This window comes from Carassius auratus, chromosome 26, assembly GCF_003368295.1.
Source record: "Carassius auratus strain Wakin chromosome 26, ASM336829v1, whole genome shotgun sequence".
Taxonomy (NCBI): Eukaryota; Metazoa; Chordata; class Actinopteri; order Cypriniformes; family Cyprinidae; genus Carassius; species Carassius auratus.
The window spans coordinates 1-9293 of NC_039268.1; the positions used below are offsets into that span (position 1 = coordinate 1).

At 36.1% G+C, this 9293-nt stretch overlaps 1 long non-coding RNA gene across 1 annotated transcript; it reads right to left on the reverse strand.

Annotated features, from left to right (window-relative positions):
- Positions 1-3149: 3149 nt before the first annotated feature.
- On the reverse strand, positions 3150-5687 carry LOC113043971 (uncharacterized). The gene is made up of 3 exons (XR_003275838.1): positions 5099-5687; positions 3941-4012; positions 3150-3339 (listed from the first exon to the last, which is right to left on the reverse strand). It is a non-coding gene; the product is annotated as an uncharacterized LOC113043971 (long non-coding RNA).
- Between the last annotated feature and the right edge of the window lie 3606 nt (positions 5688-9293).

Here is a 9293-nt window from a genome sequence, read left to right on the forward strand (position 1 = left end):
TTGTTGTGATTGTGGAAGTCTCTGTTTTGTAGATGTTTCAGGACAGTTGTTGTGATTGTGAAGTATCTGTTGTTGTAGATGTTCAGGACAGTTGTTGTGATTGTGGATGTCTCTGCTGTTGTAGATGTTTCTGGAGCAGTTGTTGTGATTGTGGATGTCTCTGTTGTTGTAGATGTTTCAAGAGCAGTTGTTGTGATTGTGGAAGTCTCTGTTGTTGTAGATGTTTCTGCTGCGCTAGTTTTTGATGTTTCTGGAGCAGTTGTTGTGGTTGTGAAGTATCGCTGCTGTTGTAGATGTTTCTGGAGCAGTTGTTGTGATTGTGGATGTCTCTGTTGTTGTTGATGTTTCTGGAGCAGTTGTTGTGATGTGGAAGTCTCTGTTGTTGTAGATGTTTCAGGAGCAGTTGTTGTGATTGTGGAAGTCTCTGTTGTTGTAGATGTTTCAGGAGCAGTTGTTGTGATTGTGGAAGTATCTGTTGTTGTAGATGTTTCTGGAGCAGTTGTTGTGATTGTGGATGTCTCTGTTGTTGTAGATGTTTCAGGAGCAGTTGTTGTGATTGTGGACGTCTCTGTTGTTGTAGATGTTTCAGGAGCAGTTGTTGTGATTGTGGAAGTCTCTGTTGTTGTAGATGTTTCAGGAGCAGTTGTTGTGATTGTGGAAGTCTCTGTTGTTGTAGATGTTTCTGCCGCACTGGTTGTTGATGTTTCTGGAGCAGTTGTTGTGGTTATGGAAGTATCTATTGTTGTTGATGTTTCAGGAGCAGTTGTTGTGATTGTGGATGTCTCTGTTGTTGTAGATGTTTCTGGAGCAGTTGTTGTGATTGTGGAAATCTTTTGTTGTAGATGTTTTCTGCTGCGCTGGTTGTTGATGTTTCTGGAGCAGTTGTTGTGGTTGTGTTGTTGTTTCAGGAGCAGTTGTTGTGATTGTGGATGTCTCTGTTGTTGTAGATGTTTCAGGAGCAGTTGTTGTGATTGTGGACGTCTCTGTTGTTGTAGATGTTTCTGGAGCAGTTGTTGTGATTGTGGAAATCTCTGTTGTTGTAGATGTTTCAGGAGCAGTTGTTGTGATTGTGGATGTCTCTGTTGTTGTAGATGTTTCAGGAGCAGTTGTTGTGATTGTGGACGTCTCTGTTGTTGTAGATGTTTCTGGAGCAGTTGTTGTGATTGTGGAAATCTCTGTTGTTGTAGATGTTTTCAGGAGCAGTTGTTGTGATTGTGGATGTCTCTGTTGTTGTAGATGTTTCAGGAGCAGTTGTTGTGATTGTGGAAATCTCTGTTGTTGTAGATGTTTCAGGAGCAGTTGTTGTGATTGTGGACGTCTCTGTTGTTGTAGATGTTTCTGCTGCGCTGGTTGTTGATGTTTCTGGAGCAGTTGTTGTGATTGTCGAAGTGTCTGTTGTTGTAGATGTTTCAGGAGCAGTTGTTGTGATTGTGGAAGTCTCTGTGTTGTAGATGTTTTCTGCTGCGCTGGTTGTTGATGTTTCAGGAGCAGTTGTGTTGTGATTGTGGACGTCTCTGTTGTTGTAGATGTTTCTGGAGCAGTTGTTGTGATTTGTGGACGTCTCTGTTGTGTTGATGTTTCAGAGCAGTTGTTGTGATTGTGGAAATCTCTGTTGTTGTAGATGTTTCAGGAGCAGTTGTTGTGATTGTGGACGTCTCTGTTGTTGTAGATGTTTCTGCTGCGCTGGTTGTTGATGTTTCTGGAGCAGTTTGTTTGTGATTGTCGAAGTGTCTGTTGTTGTAGATGTTTCAGGAGCAGTTGTTTGTGATTGTGGAAGTCTCTGTTGTTGTAGATGTTTCTGCTGCGCTGGTTGTTGATATGTTTCCTAGGAGCAGTTGTTGTGATTGTCGAAGTGTCTGTTGTTGTAGATGTTTCAGGAGCAGTTGTTGTGATTGTGGAAGTCTCTGTTGTTGTAGATGTTTCTGCTGCGCTGGTTGTTTGATGTTTCAGGAGCAGTTGTTTGTGATTGTGGACGTCTCTGTTGTTGTAGATGTTTCTGGAGCATTGTTTGTGATTGTGGAAAGTCTCTGTTGTTGTAGTGTTTCTGCTGCGCTGGTTGTTGATGTTTCTGGAGCAGTTGTTGTGGTTGTGGAAGTATCTGTTGTTGTTGATGTTTCTGAGCTGTTGTTGTGATTGTGGAAGTCTCTGTTGTTGTAGATGTTTCAGGAGCAGTTGTTGTGAATTGTGGACGTCTCTGTTGTTGTAGATGTTTCAATGAGCAGTTGTTGTGATTGTGGAAGTCTCTGTTGTTGTAGATGTTTCTGCTGCGCTGGTTGTAGATGTTTCAGGAGCAAGTTGTTGTGATTGTGGACGTCTCTGTTGTTGTAGATGTTTCAGGATCAGTTGTTGTGATTTGTGGACGTCTCTGTTGTTGTAGATGTTTCTGCTGCGCTGGTTGTTGATGTTTCAGGAGGCAGTTGTTTGTGATTGTGGACGTCTCTGTTTTTTGTAGATGTTTCAGGATCAGTTGTTGTGATTGTGGAACGTCTCTGTTGTTGTAGATGTTTCTGCTGCGCTGGTTGTTGATGTTTCAGGAGCAGTTGTTGTGATTGTGGACGTCTCTGTTGTTGTAGATGTTTCTGCTGCGCTGGTTGTTGATGTTTCAGGAGCAGTTTGTTGTGATTGTGGACGTCTTCTGTTGTTGTAGATGTTTCAGGATCAGTTGTTGTGATTGTGGACGTCTCTGTTGTTGTAGATGTTTCAGGATCAGTTGTTGTGATTGTGGACGTCTCTGTTGTCGTAGATGTTTCTGGTGCACTAGTTTTTGATGTTTCAGGAGCAGTTGTTTGTGATTGTGGTTGTCTCTGTTGTTGTTGATGTTTCTGGAGCAGTTGTTGTGATGTGGAAGTCTCTGTTGTTGTAGATGTTTCAGGAGCAGTTGTTGTGATTGTGGATGTCTCTGTTGTCGTAGATGTTCTGCTGCGCTAGTTGTTGATGTTTCTGGAGCGGTTGTTGTGATTGTCGAAGTCTCTGTTTGTTTTGATGTTTCTGGAGCAGTTGTTGTGATTGTGGAAGTCTCTGTTGTTGTAGATGTTTCAGGAGCAGTTGTTGTGATTGTGGACATCTCTGTTGTCGTAGATGTTTCTTTTGCACTAGTTTTTGATGTTTCAGGAGCAGTTGTTGTGATTGTGGATGTCTCTGTAGTCGTAGATGTTTCAGGAGCAGTTGTTGTGATTGTGGATGTCTCTGTAGTCGTAGATGTTTCAGGAGCAGTTGTTGTTATTGTGGACGTCTCTGTTGTCGTAGATGCTTCTGCTGCGCTAGTGGTGGTTGTTTTAGAATTCGTTGTTGCCATCGTCGTGTCAGTTGTAGAAATTGTTGTTTGCAGCTCAGCTATTACTTGAAGAAAGAAAAACTTATTGTACTTTTGTTGTTTTCATATACATGCCAATATACATTCATATACATGCCCAAAATTTTCATATATATGCCAAAAATTCATTTTTGTTTCTCAAAATGTTATGCAAATTCATGCCAATTAAGTGTTTTACCAGTTACAAAAAATAATTAAATAAATAAAAACATATACATAAATTAATGATTAAATAAATAATGTGTTTTAATCATGTATATCACAATTTCTATTAAAATTCTTCAGTAATTTTTTTCAGCCCTTTGCCTGCGGTATACCTCATTGGACGAGAATCCGCCACAAAGTGGCATATATAAGTTACAGTCTCAGTTAATATGGACACCAGGACAAAAATGACATACATAACCAACGATAGAGGGCGCTACAAGTTAAGAGTATCATCAGAACCGTACCTCTACTCACTACACTTTGCTCATTATCTCTCACTTGAGGTTATTTAAATACATCTTCTCCACAAGAGTCTTAGACCCAACCTTCCAATCAATTTGCTTGTAGATTACCAATTTTTTTTTTACATAAATACAAAAAAAATAAAAATACTTATTGTTGTGAAGTTGGATGACTTACAGATAAAAGTACATATTAGAACAAAAGCTCTCCACTCCATTGTGGAAAGTGTCAAGGGTTGAAGAAAAGAATCTGTAAAGTAAGCAAAAGATCACTTAAGATTTATTGAAACATAAATATTTTGTTAAATCAAAGGAAAAATCCAAACACATAAAATACAATAAAACAATACATGAGCTATCTAATGTATTTGTTTAAACAAGCACACACAAACACACAAGCTTAATCCTCAAAAAAAAAAAAAAAAAAAAAAAGATGGTCATTACTTCAGATTTCATGTATCAGGTCGTTCTAGAGCCTTGGACCCACAACAGCAAATATTTAAATAATTGGTCCCATTTTAGATTTGGTGGCCTTTACTACTATGTTGGTACATAAAACATTTTTAAGTACAATGTACTTATTGTGTTAATACATATTGCAAAACACTTTTGCTGCTACTGAAATGGGACGCGGGTAATGTTAGGGACAGCTTTGGTGTAAGGTGTAAGAAGTGAGTCAAAAGTGTAATTAAACAGGTAGCCAGTTTAATGAAAAATTTTAACGGATGCCTGGAGAAATAGAATCAGACCATAAAATGTCTATCAATATATATCTTTTATTTTGCGTATTCATATGTAATTACAGAAATTAATTACAGATATAATCACATGCAGAATTTGTATAAGCATGATTACAATGTAGAAGCATGTATATACACAATAAGTGCATTGTATCAAATTATTAATTTAAAAATAAGCACATAGTTGTCAAGGCCACATAATCTAAAGTGGGACCAGCGATTAAATAAATTATAAAGGCAGTCTGTGGTGTAAATTCAGACAACGGTCTGTTATCTGCTAGAATAAACCAAAACTGCAAGCAGCATTTTCATTTATGCCCATTTCCCAAACTGTTACCCCATTGCCATAAATAAAAGTTATCAGTTAAAACAGTTTTATGAGCAATTAAAAAAAAAGACCATTTGTAAACTGAAGTAATTAACTTGAATATCTCACAAAATTCACTACAGATTTCTGCAACCATCAATTTACTGAAAATGCATATTTAGAAATGAATGCATTTTCTGTTATCCTAGTCTGTTAAAATGTATTATTTACTTTGTAAATAACACAAACAACTTAAAAATAAAAAAATATAGTTATATAATGTCCTTACCTTATCCTTGAGCATATATCTTCAATCACTGAACTGTGAAATAAAAATGGATAATTCACTGTTGGTTCAACGTCTTCAAGGACTAGTTATCCTTCGCTCAAGTGTCAACACTTTTCTTGACTGACCTGTAGCAATACCGCCTTAAATAGATCGCATGACGTGGTTGGGCTTTTTCTCCTTTATTGAAATGCACAAATGAGCAATGGAATGCTACTTGGCAGGGGCTGTGATTTGTTGTATTATTGTGTCTGTCAACAGTATGTTTTTTTTAATCTCTTTCTCTCTTTATCTCTCTTTCTACATCTCTATAGACAAATTTATTACAGCTGTGATGAGGATGTTAAAGGAAGTTTTGCCATGTTTATAAATAGAGGCTGTTTAACGACTTGAAAAACCCTGTATTCAAAATGTTGATGATAAAAATCTAAGTTTGACAGCATTATATGTCTTATATATTCTATATTATTTTATAGAGCGTGCTTTGCTTTGCATACTTGAGATTGCTTTTTTTAGAGTAATTCTAAACTTGCTATTGTTATTTTTGTTGGAATAGTAATATTCTCTGTGATGTCACAAGCTTATTCTTCTGTTTGCCGATTGTCGTTATTATTGATACACAAGATGATAGTTATTTTATATGTATTTATAAAGCAAAACATGTGTTTGATGTTAATAAATAATGCTTTAAATAATGAACAGTTTATTATTAATATTGTACAATTACAAGCATATCTATTTTCCTTTGAATGCAACAATCATTTGCAGTTGAATCAAATGTAAAACTGAAAGACGTCTGGTGAGTACATCGATACACGTTTTCATTTAGATTATCACGCAGCACATTTATATAAATGCGTGTTCATTTTTCTTACGTCAAATGGTCATGATTATTACACATGCAAGATGTCAAGAGACACCTGGTTAACCAAAAGCATTCTTCACATTCTTTGCTTCTGGGACGTTCTCCACATGCACCTTCTGAAATTGTTTTCACTAGTAAAACTAGTGCTGATTGGATATATTACATGATTATAGAAATATAATATATAATGTTCAATGACCTAGCCTAGTTCATATTGTGTACACTTTCACAATTTTGACTGTTTAAATGGAATCTAAATCATAAAGTATTTAAATATTCAGAAATGTACTGTATGATTTGAAATGGAAATCCAATATTTAATAATTAGAGATAAAATAAACACATGCACAGACACACAAATACACACACACACACACACACATATATATACATATATATATATATATATATATATGAAATTAAATTAGCTGAATATCAGCACTGAATATAAATAGGTATTGGAATTAAATAGTTGAATAGCAAGTTATAAGCAGCTTTAGAGTATGTCATAAAAAAGTGTAAGTATATAGTCTTCAAGTCATTTTGTTTCAAGTGTCACTTCGCATATAAAGTCAAGTAAAGTATCTGTCATTCTTACCATTACAATCAGTTCTTAGAAGTGAATAGACGGGTGTGGTGGGTGTTACTGTGAACCACCCACCACTTTATGCTTCCTGAAACTGCCAAGTGATGCTTTGGACATGATATAAACCAGACTTAGGAGAGATGTTTTATATTAAAGAGTATAATATAAATTAAGTGGTCCTTTATCGTCTAATGTATATGCTGTCCCATTTGTTTATGCCTGTGTTTGTGTGTACATGGTACATACATTTGTACATAGATGTTAACCTTTACCAGGCTAATTATCAGGGCGTGTCAGTAAAAATAGCAACCTCTTCTGTGAAGATGTTTAATGTTTATAGTACTTCTTTGCCAGCACTACATTTCCATTCTTACACATTGTGGATCTGCAATGAAAATACATTTTTATACTTGTTAATATCTTAATATCTTAATATCTTAATATTGTTAATATATTATGCTGTTGTTAAATCAAATTCTCTGAGAAAGATTATAGGTTTCGAATGACCAAGTCATAACTTTACTGATTTTAACATTATTAATATCTACAAATATAAAGCCACAGTCTTTGTTATTATTAATATTGTTATCATCAGACGCATTGGATATCACATTCTTTTACACTTCCTTCTGGCAACAGGAAATCAATGCATAATATTGATATGCAGGAAACCTCAGAATAATTTGTCTGAAAATTCAAAGTAATTTGCAGCTTATTAATCTTATGCTAATTTAAAATTTGATGCATGCATTATCACAAATGTGTGAGCAACTGCAAATATAAGACTTCTCACAGAAACCTTAACTGTCAATTCATTCATTACAAATGGTTTGTATGGGAATTGTTTAAAGGGGGGGGGGTGAAATGCTCGTTTTCACTCAATATCCTGTTAATCTTGAGTACCTATAGAGTAGTACTGCATCCTTCATAACTCCAAAAAGTCTTTAGTTTTATTATATTTATAAGAGAAAGAGAGTCTGTACGTTTTTTTCCCGGAAAAACAAGAGCGTCTGGAGGCGTGACGTGTGGGCGGAGCTAAAGAATCACGAGCGCGAGTAGGTTTTTGCTTCGAGCGCTGGAAGCTGTGACATTATCGTGAGAAAAAAAAACCATCATCCAAAACAAACCATGGCTAACAGTCAGATTCAGCCGTTTATTTATGATCCAGAATCAGATCCAGAGGCTGAAATTTAACAAGAGCAGCATCAGCAACGACTACATCAGGACGTCTCTATGTGGTATGTATTGAAACTGTATATATTTGTTTAGCGGTTTTGGAAAATGAATAAGTTCCACTTTATGTCGTCTTTTTATTTTTTTTAAGGTGTACATGTGGGAAGTGCAGTTTGATGACAACATCGCATGTTGTTTACTTGATGTTCTTACGCGCCGATAGCTAAGTTAACAACACAGAGATATTTGAAGCAGTTTTACTCACCGCCTGCGGTTCCAACACACGATCGTGATCCTTTTTCGTTGGGATTGCATTATCCTTAAGAAATAAACGATGTGCAAATCCGTCGTCAAACTGGGCCTTGTTTGTAAAACAAGCATCTTCAAAATGCAGGGAACAAACACTTGCACAACTCCGTTGATGCTCTGTAAAAATAAACTCCATCCACTGGTCCCTTAATGCTGTTTTTTTTTTTTTTTTGGTAATCTGTGCAGGGTTGTCTTGCCCTCGCAACCAAAAACACACTTCTTTTGTGACATTTCGCTCTCGCTCTGGTCAGTGAATCGCTCTGATCAGTGAATGTCTGTTGTGCTCTCAGTGCTCTGCTATACGGGAGCGTGCGCTCTTCCTGCAGGTGCCCTCAGGACCCATATAAGGAAATTCCGCTCCATCTAACGTCACACAGAGCCATACTCTAAAAAAACTTTCCGAAACTTGTGACAAACCGGAAGAGGTTTTTTTGGAACAAAAATACTCCTTCAAACGTACAACTTAATTTTTGAAACTTTGTCCATGATTAGCATGGGAATCCAACTCTTTAACACTGTAAAAAACTCAGTATGCATGAAGTAGCATTTCACCCCCCCTTTAAAGAAACTTTTAATTGTAATTTATATTCCAGAGGCTCCATAGGCACCTTAATTTAAAGGACATTTTCAAGATTTATATAAAATGCTGCCCTAAACTCCTGCTTGTACATTATGAATCAGCCTTACATTTTTCATTATTATTCTGTAAATTGACTGCAGCCAAGGTAATTATTAATTGACATGACGGTTTTGGTTTTTGTGCTGAATTCCTGATGATTTAATTGATTTTTTAAAGTTGTTTTATTTATTTATTTAGAATTTATGTGCATTAATTGTTATTTTATCATATGGTTGTGACACTACACTAATATTTATCGTCAAGAACTGCTTCTAAATGTGACAGGAATGGTAAAAGGAGAGTGGTTGCTTTTGGTGGGTGAGAATTTATTGAATTCTGTGTGTGTGTCTTTTTGTACATTAACATTGTGCAGGAATGGATGAATAAGTGTGGGTACAAAATAACCAGGGTTCCTCCACCATGCATCATGCTTGTGCCACGATCTTATGTCACTTGAAACTGTTTTAAATCTTACATGGGTGTGATAGAATTACATATAAATGAAACTGCATTTCTCTGTATGTAGTCAGCCTCACCTCTGGGCTAAATCATTTACATAAATAACTGCATAACAAAGACTTCTAATTTTGTTCATAGGGTTATTTCCTGATCATATAAATGCAGTATATCCATAATGATGTCAGCA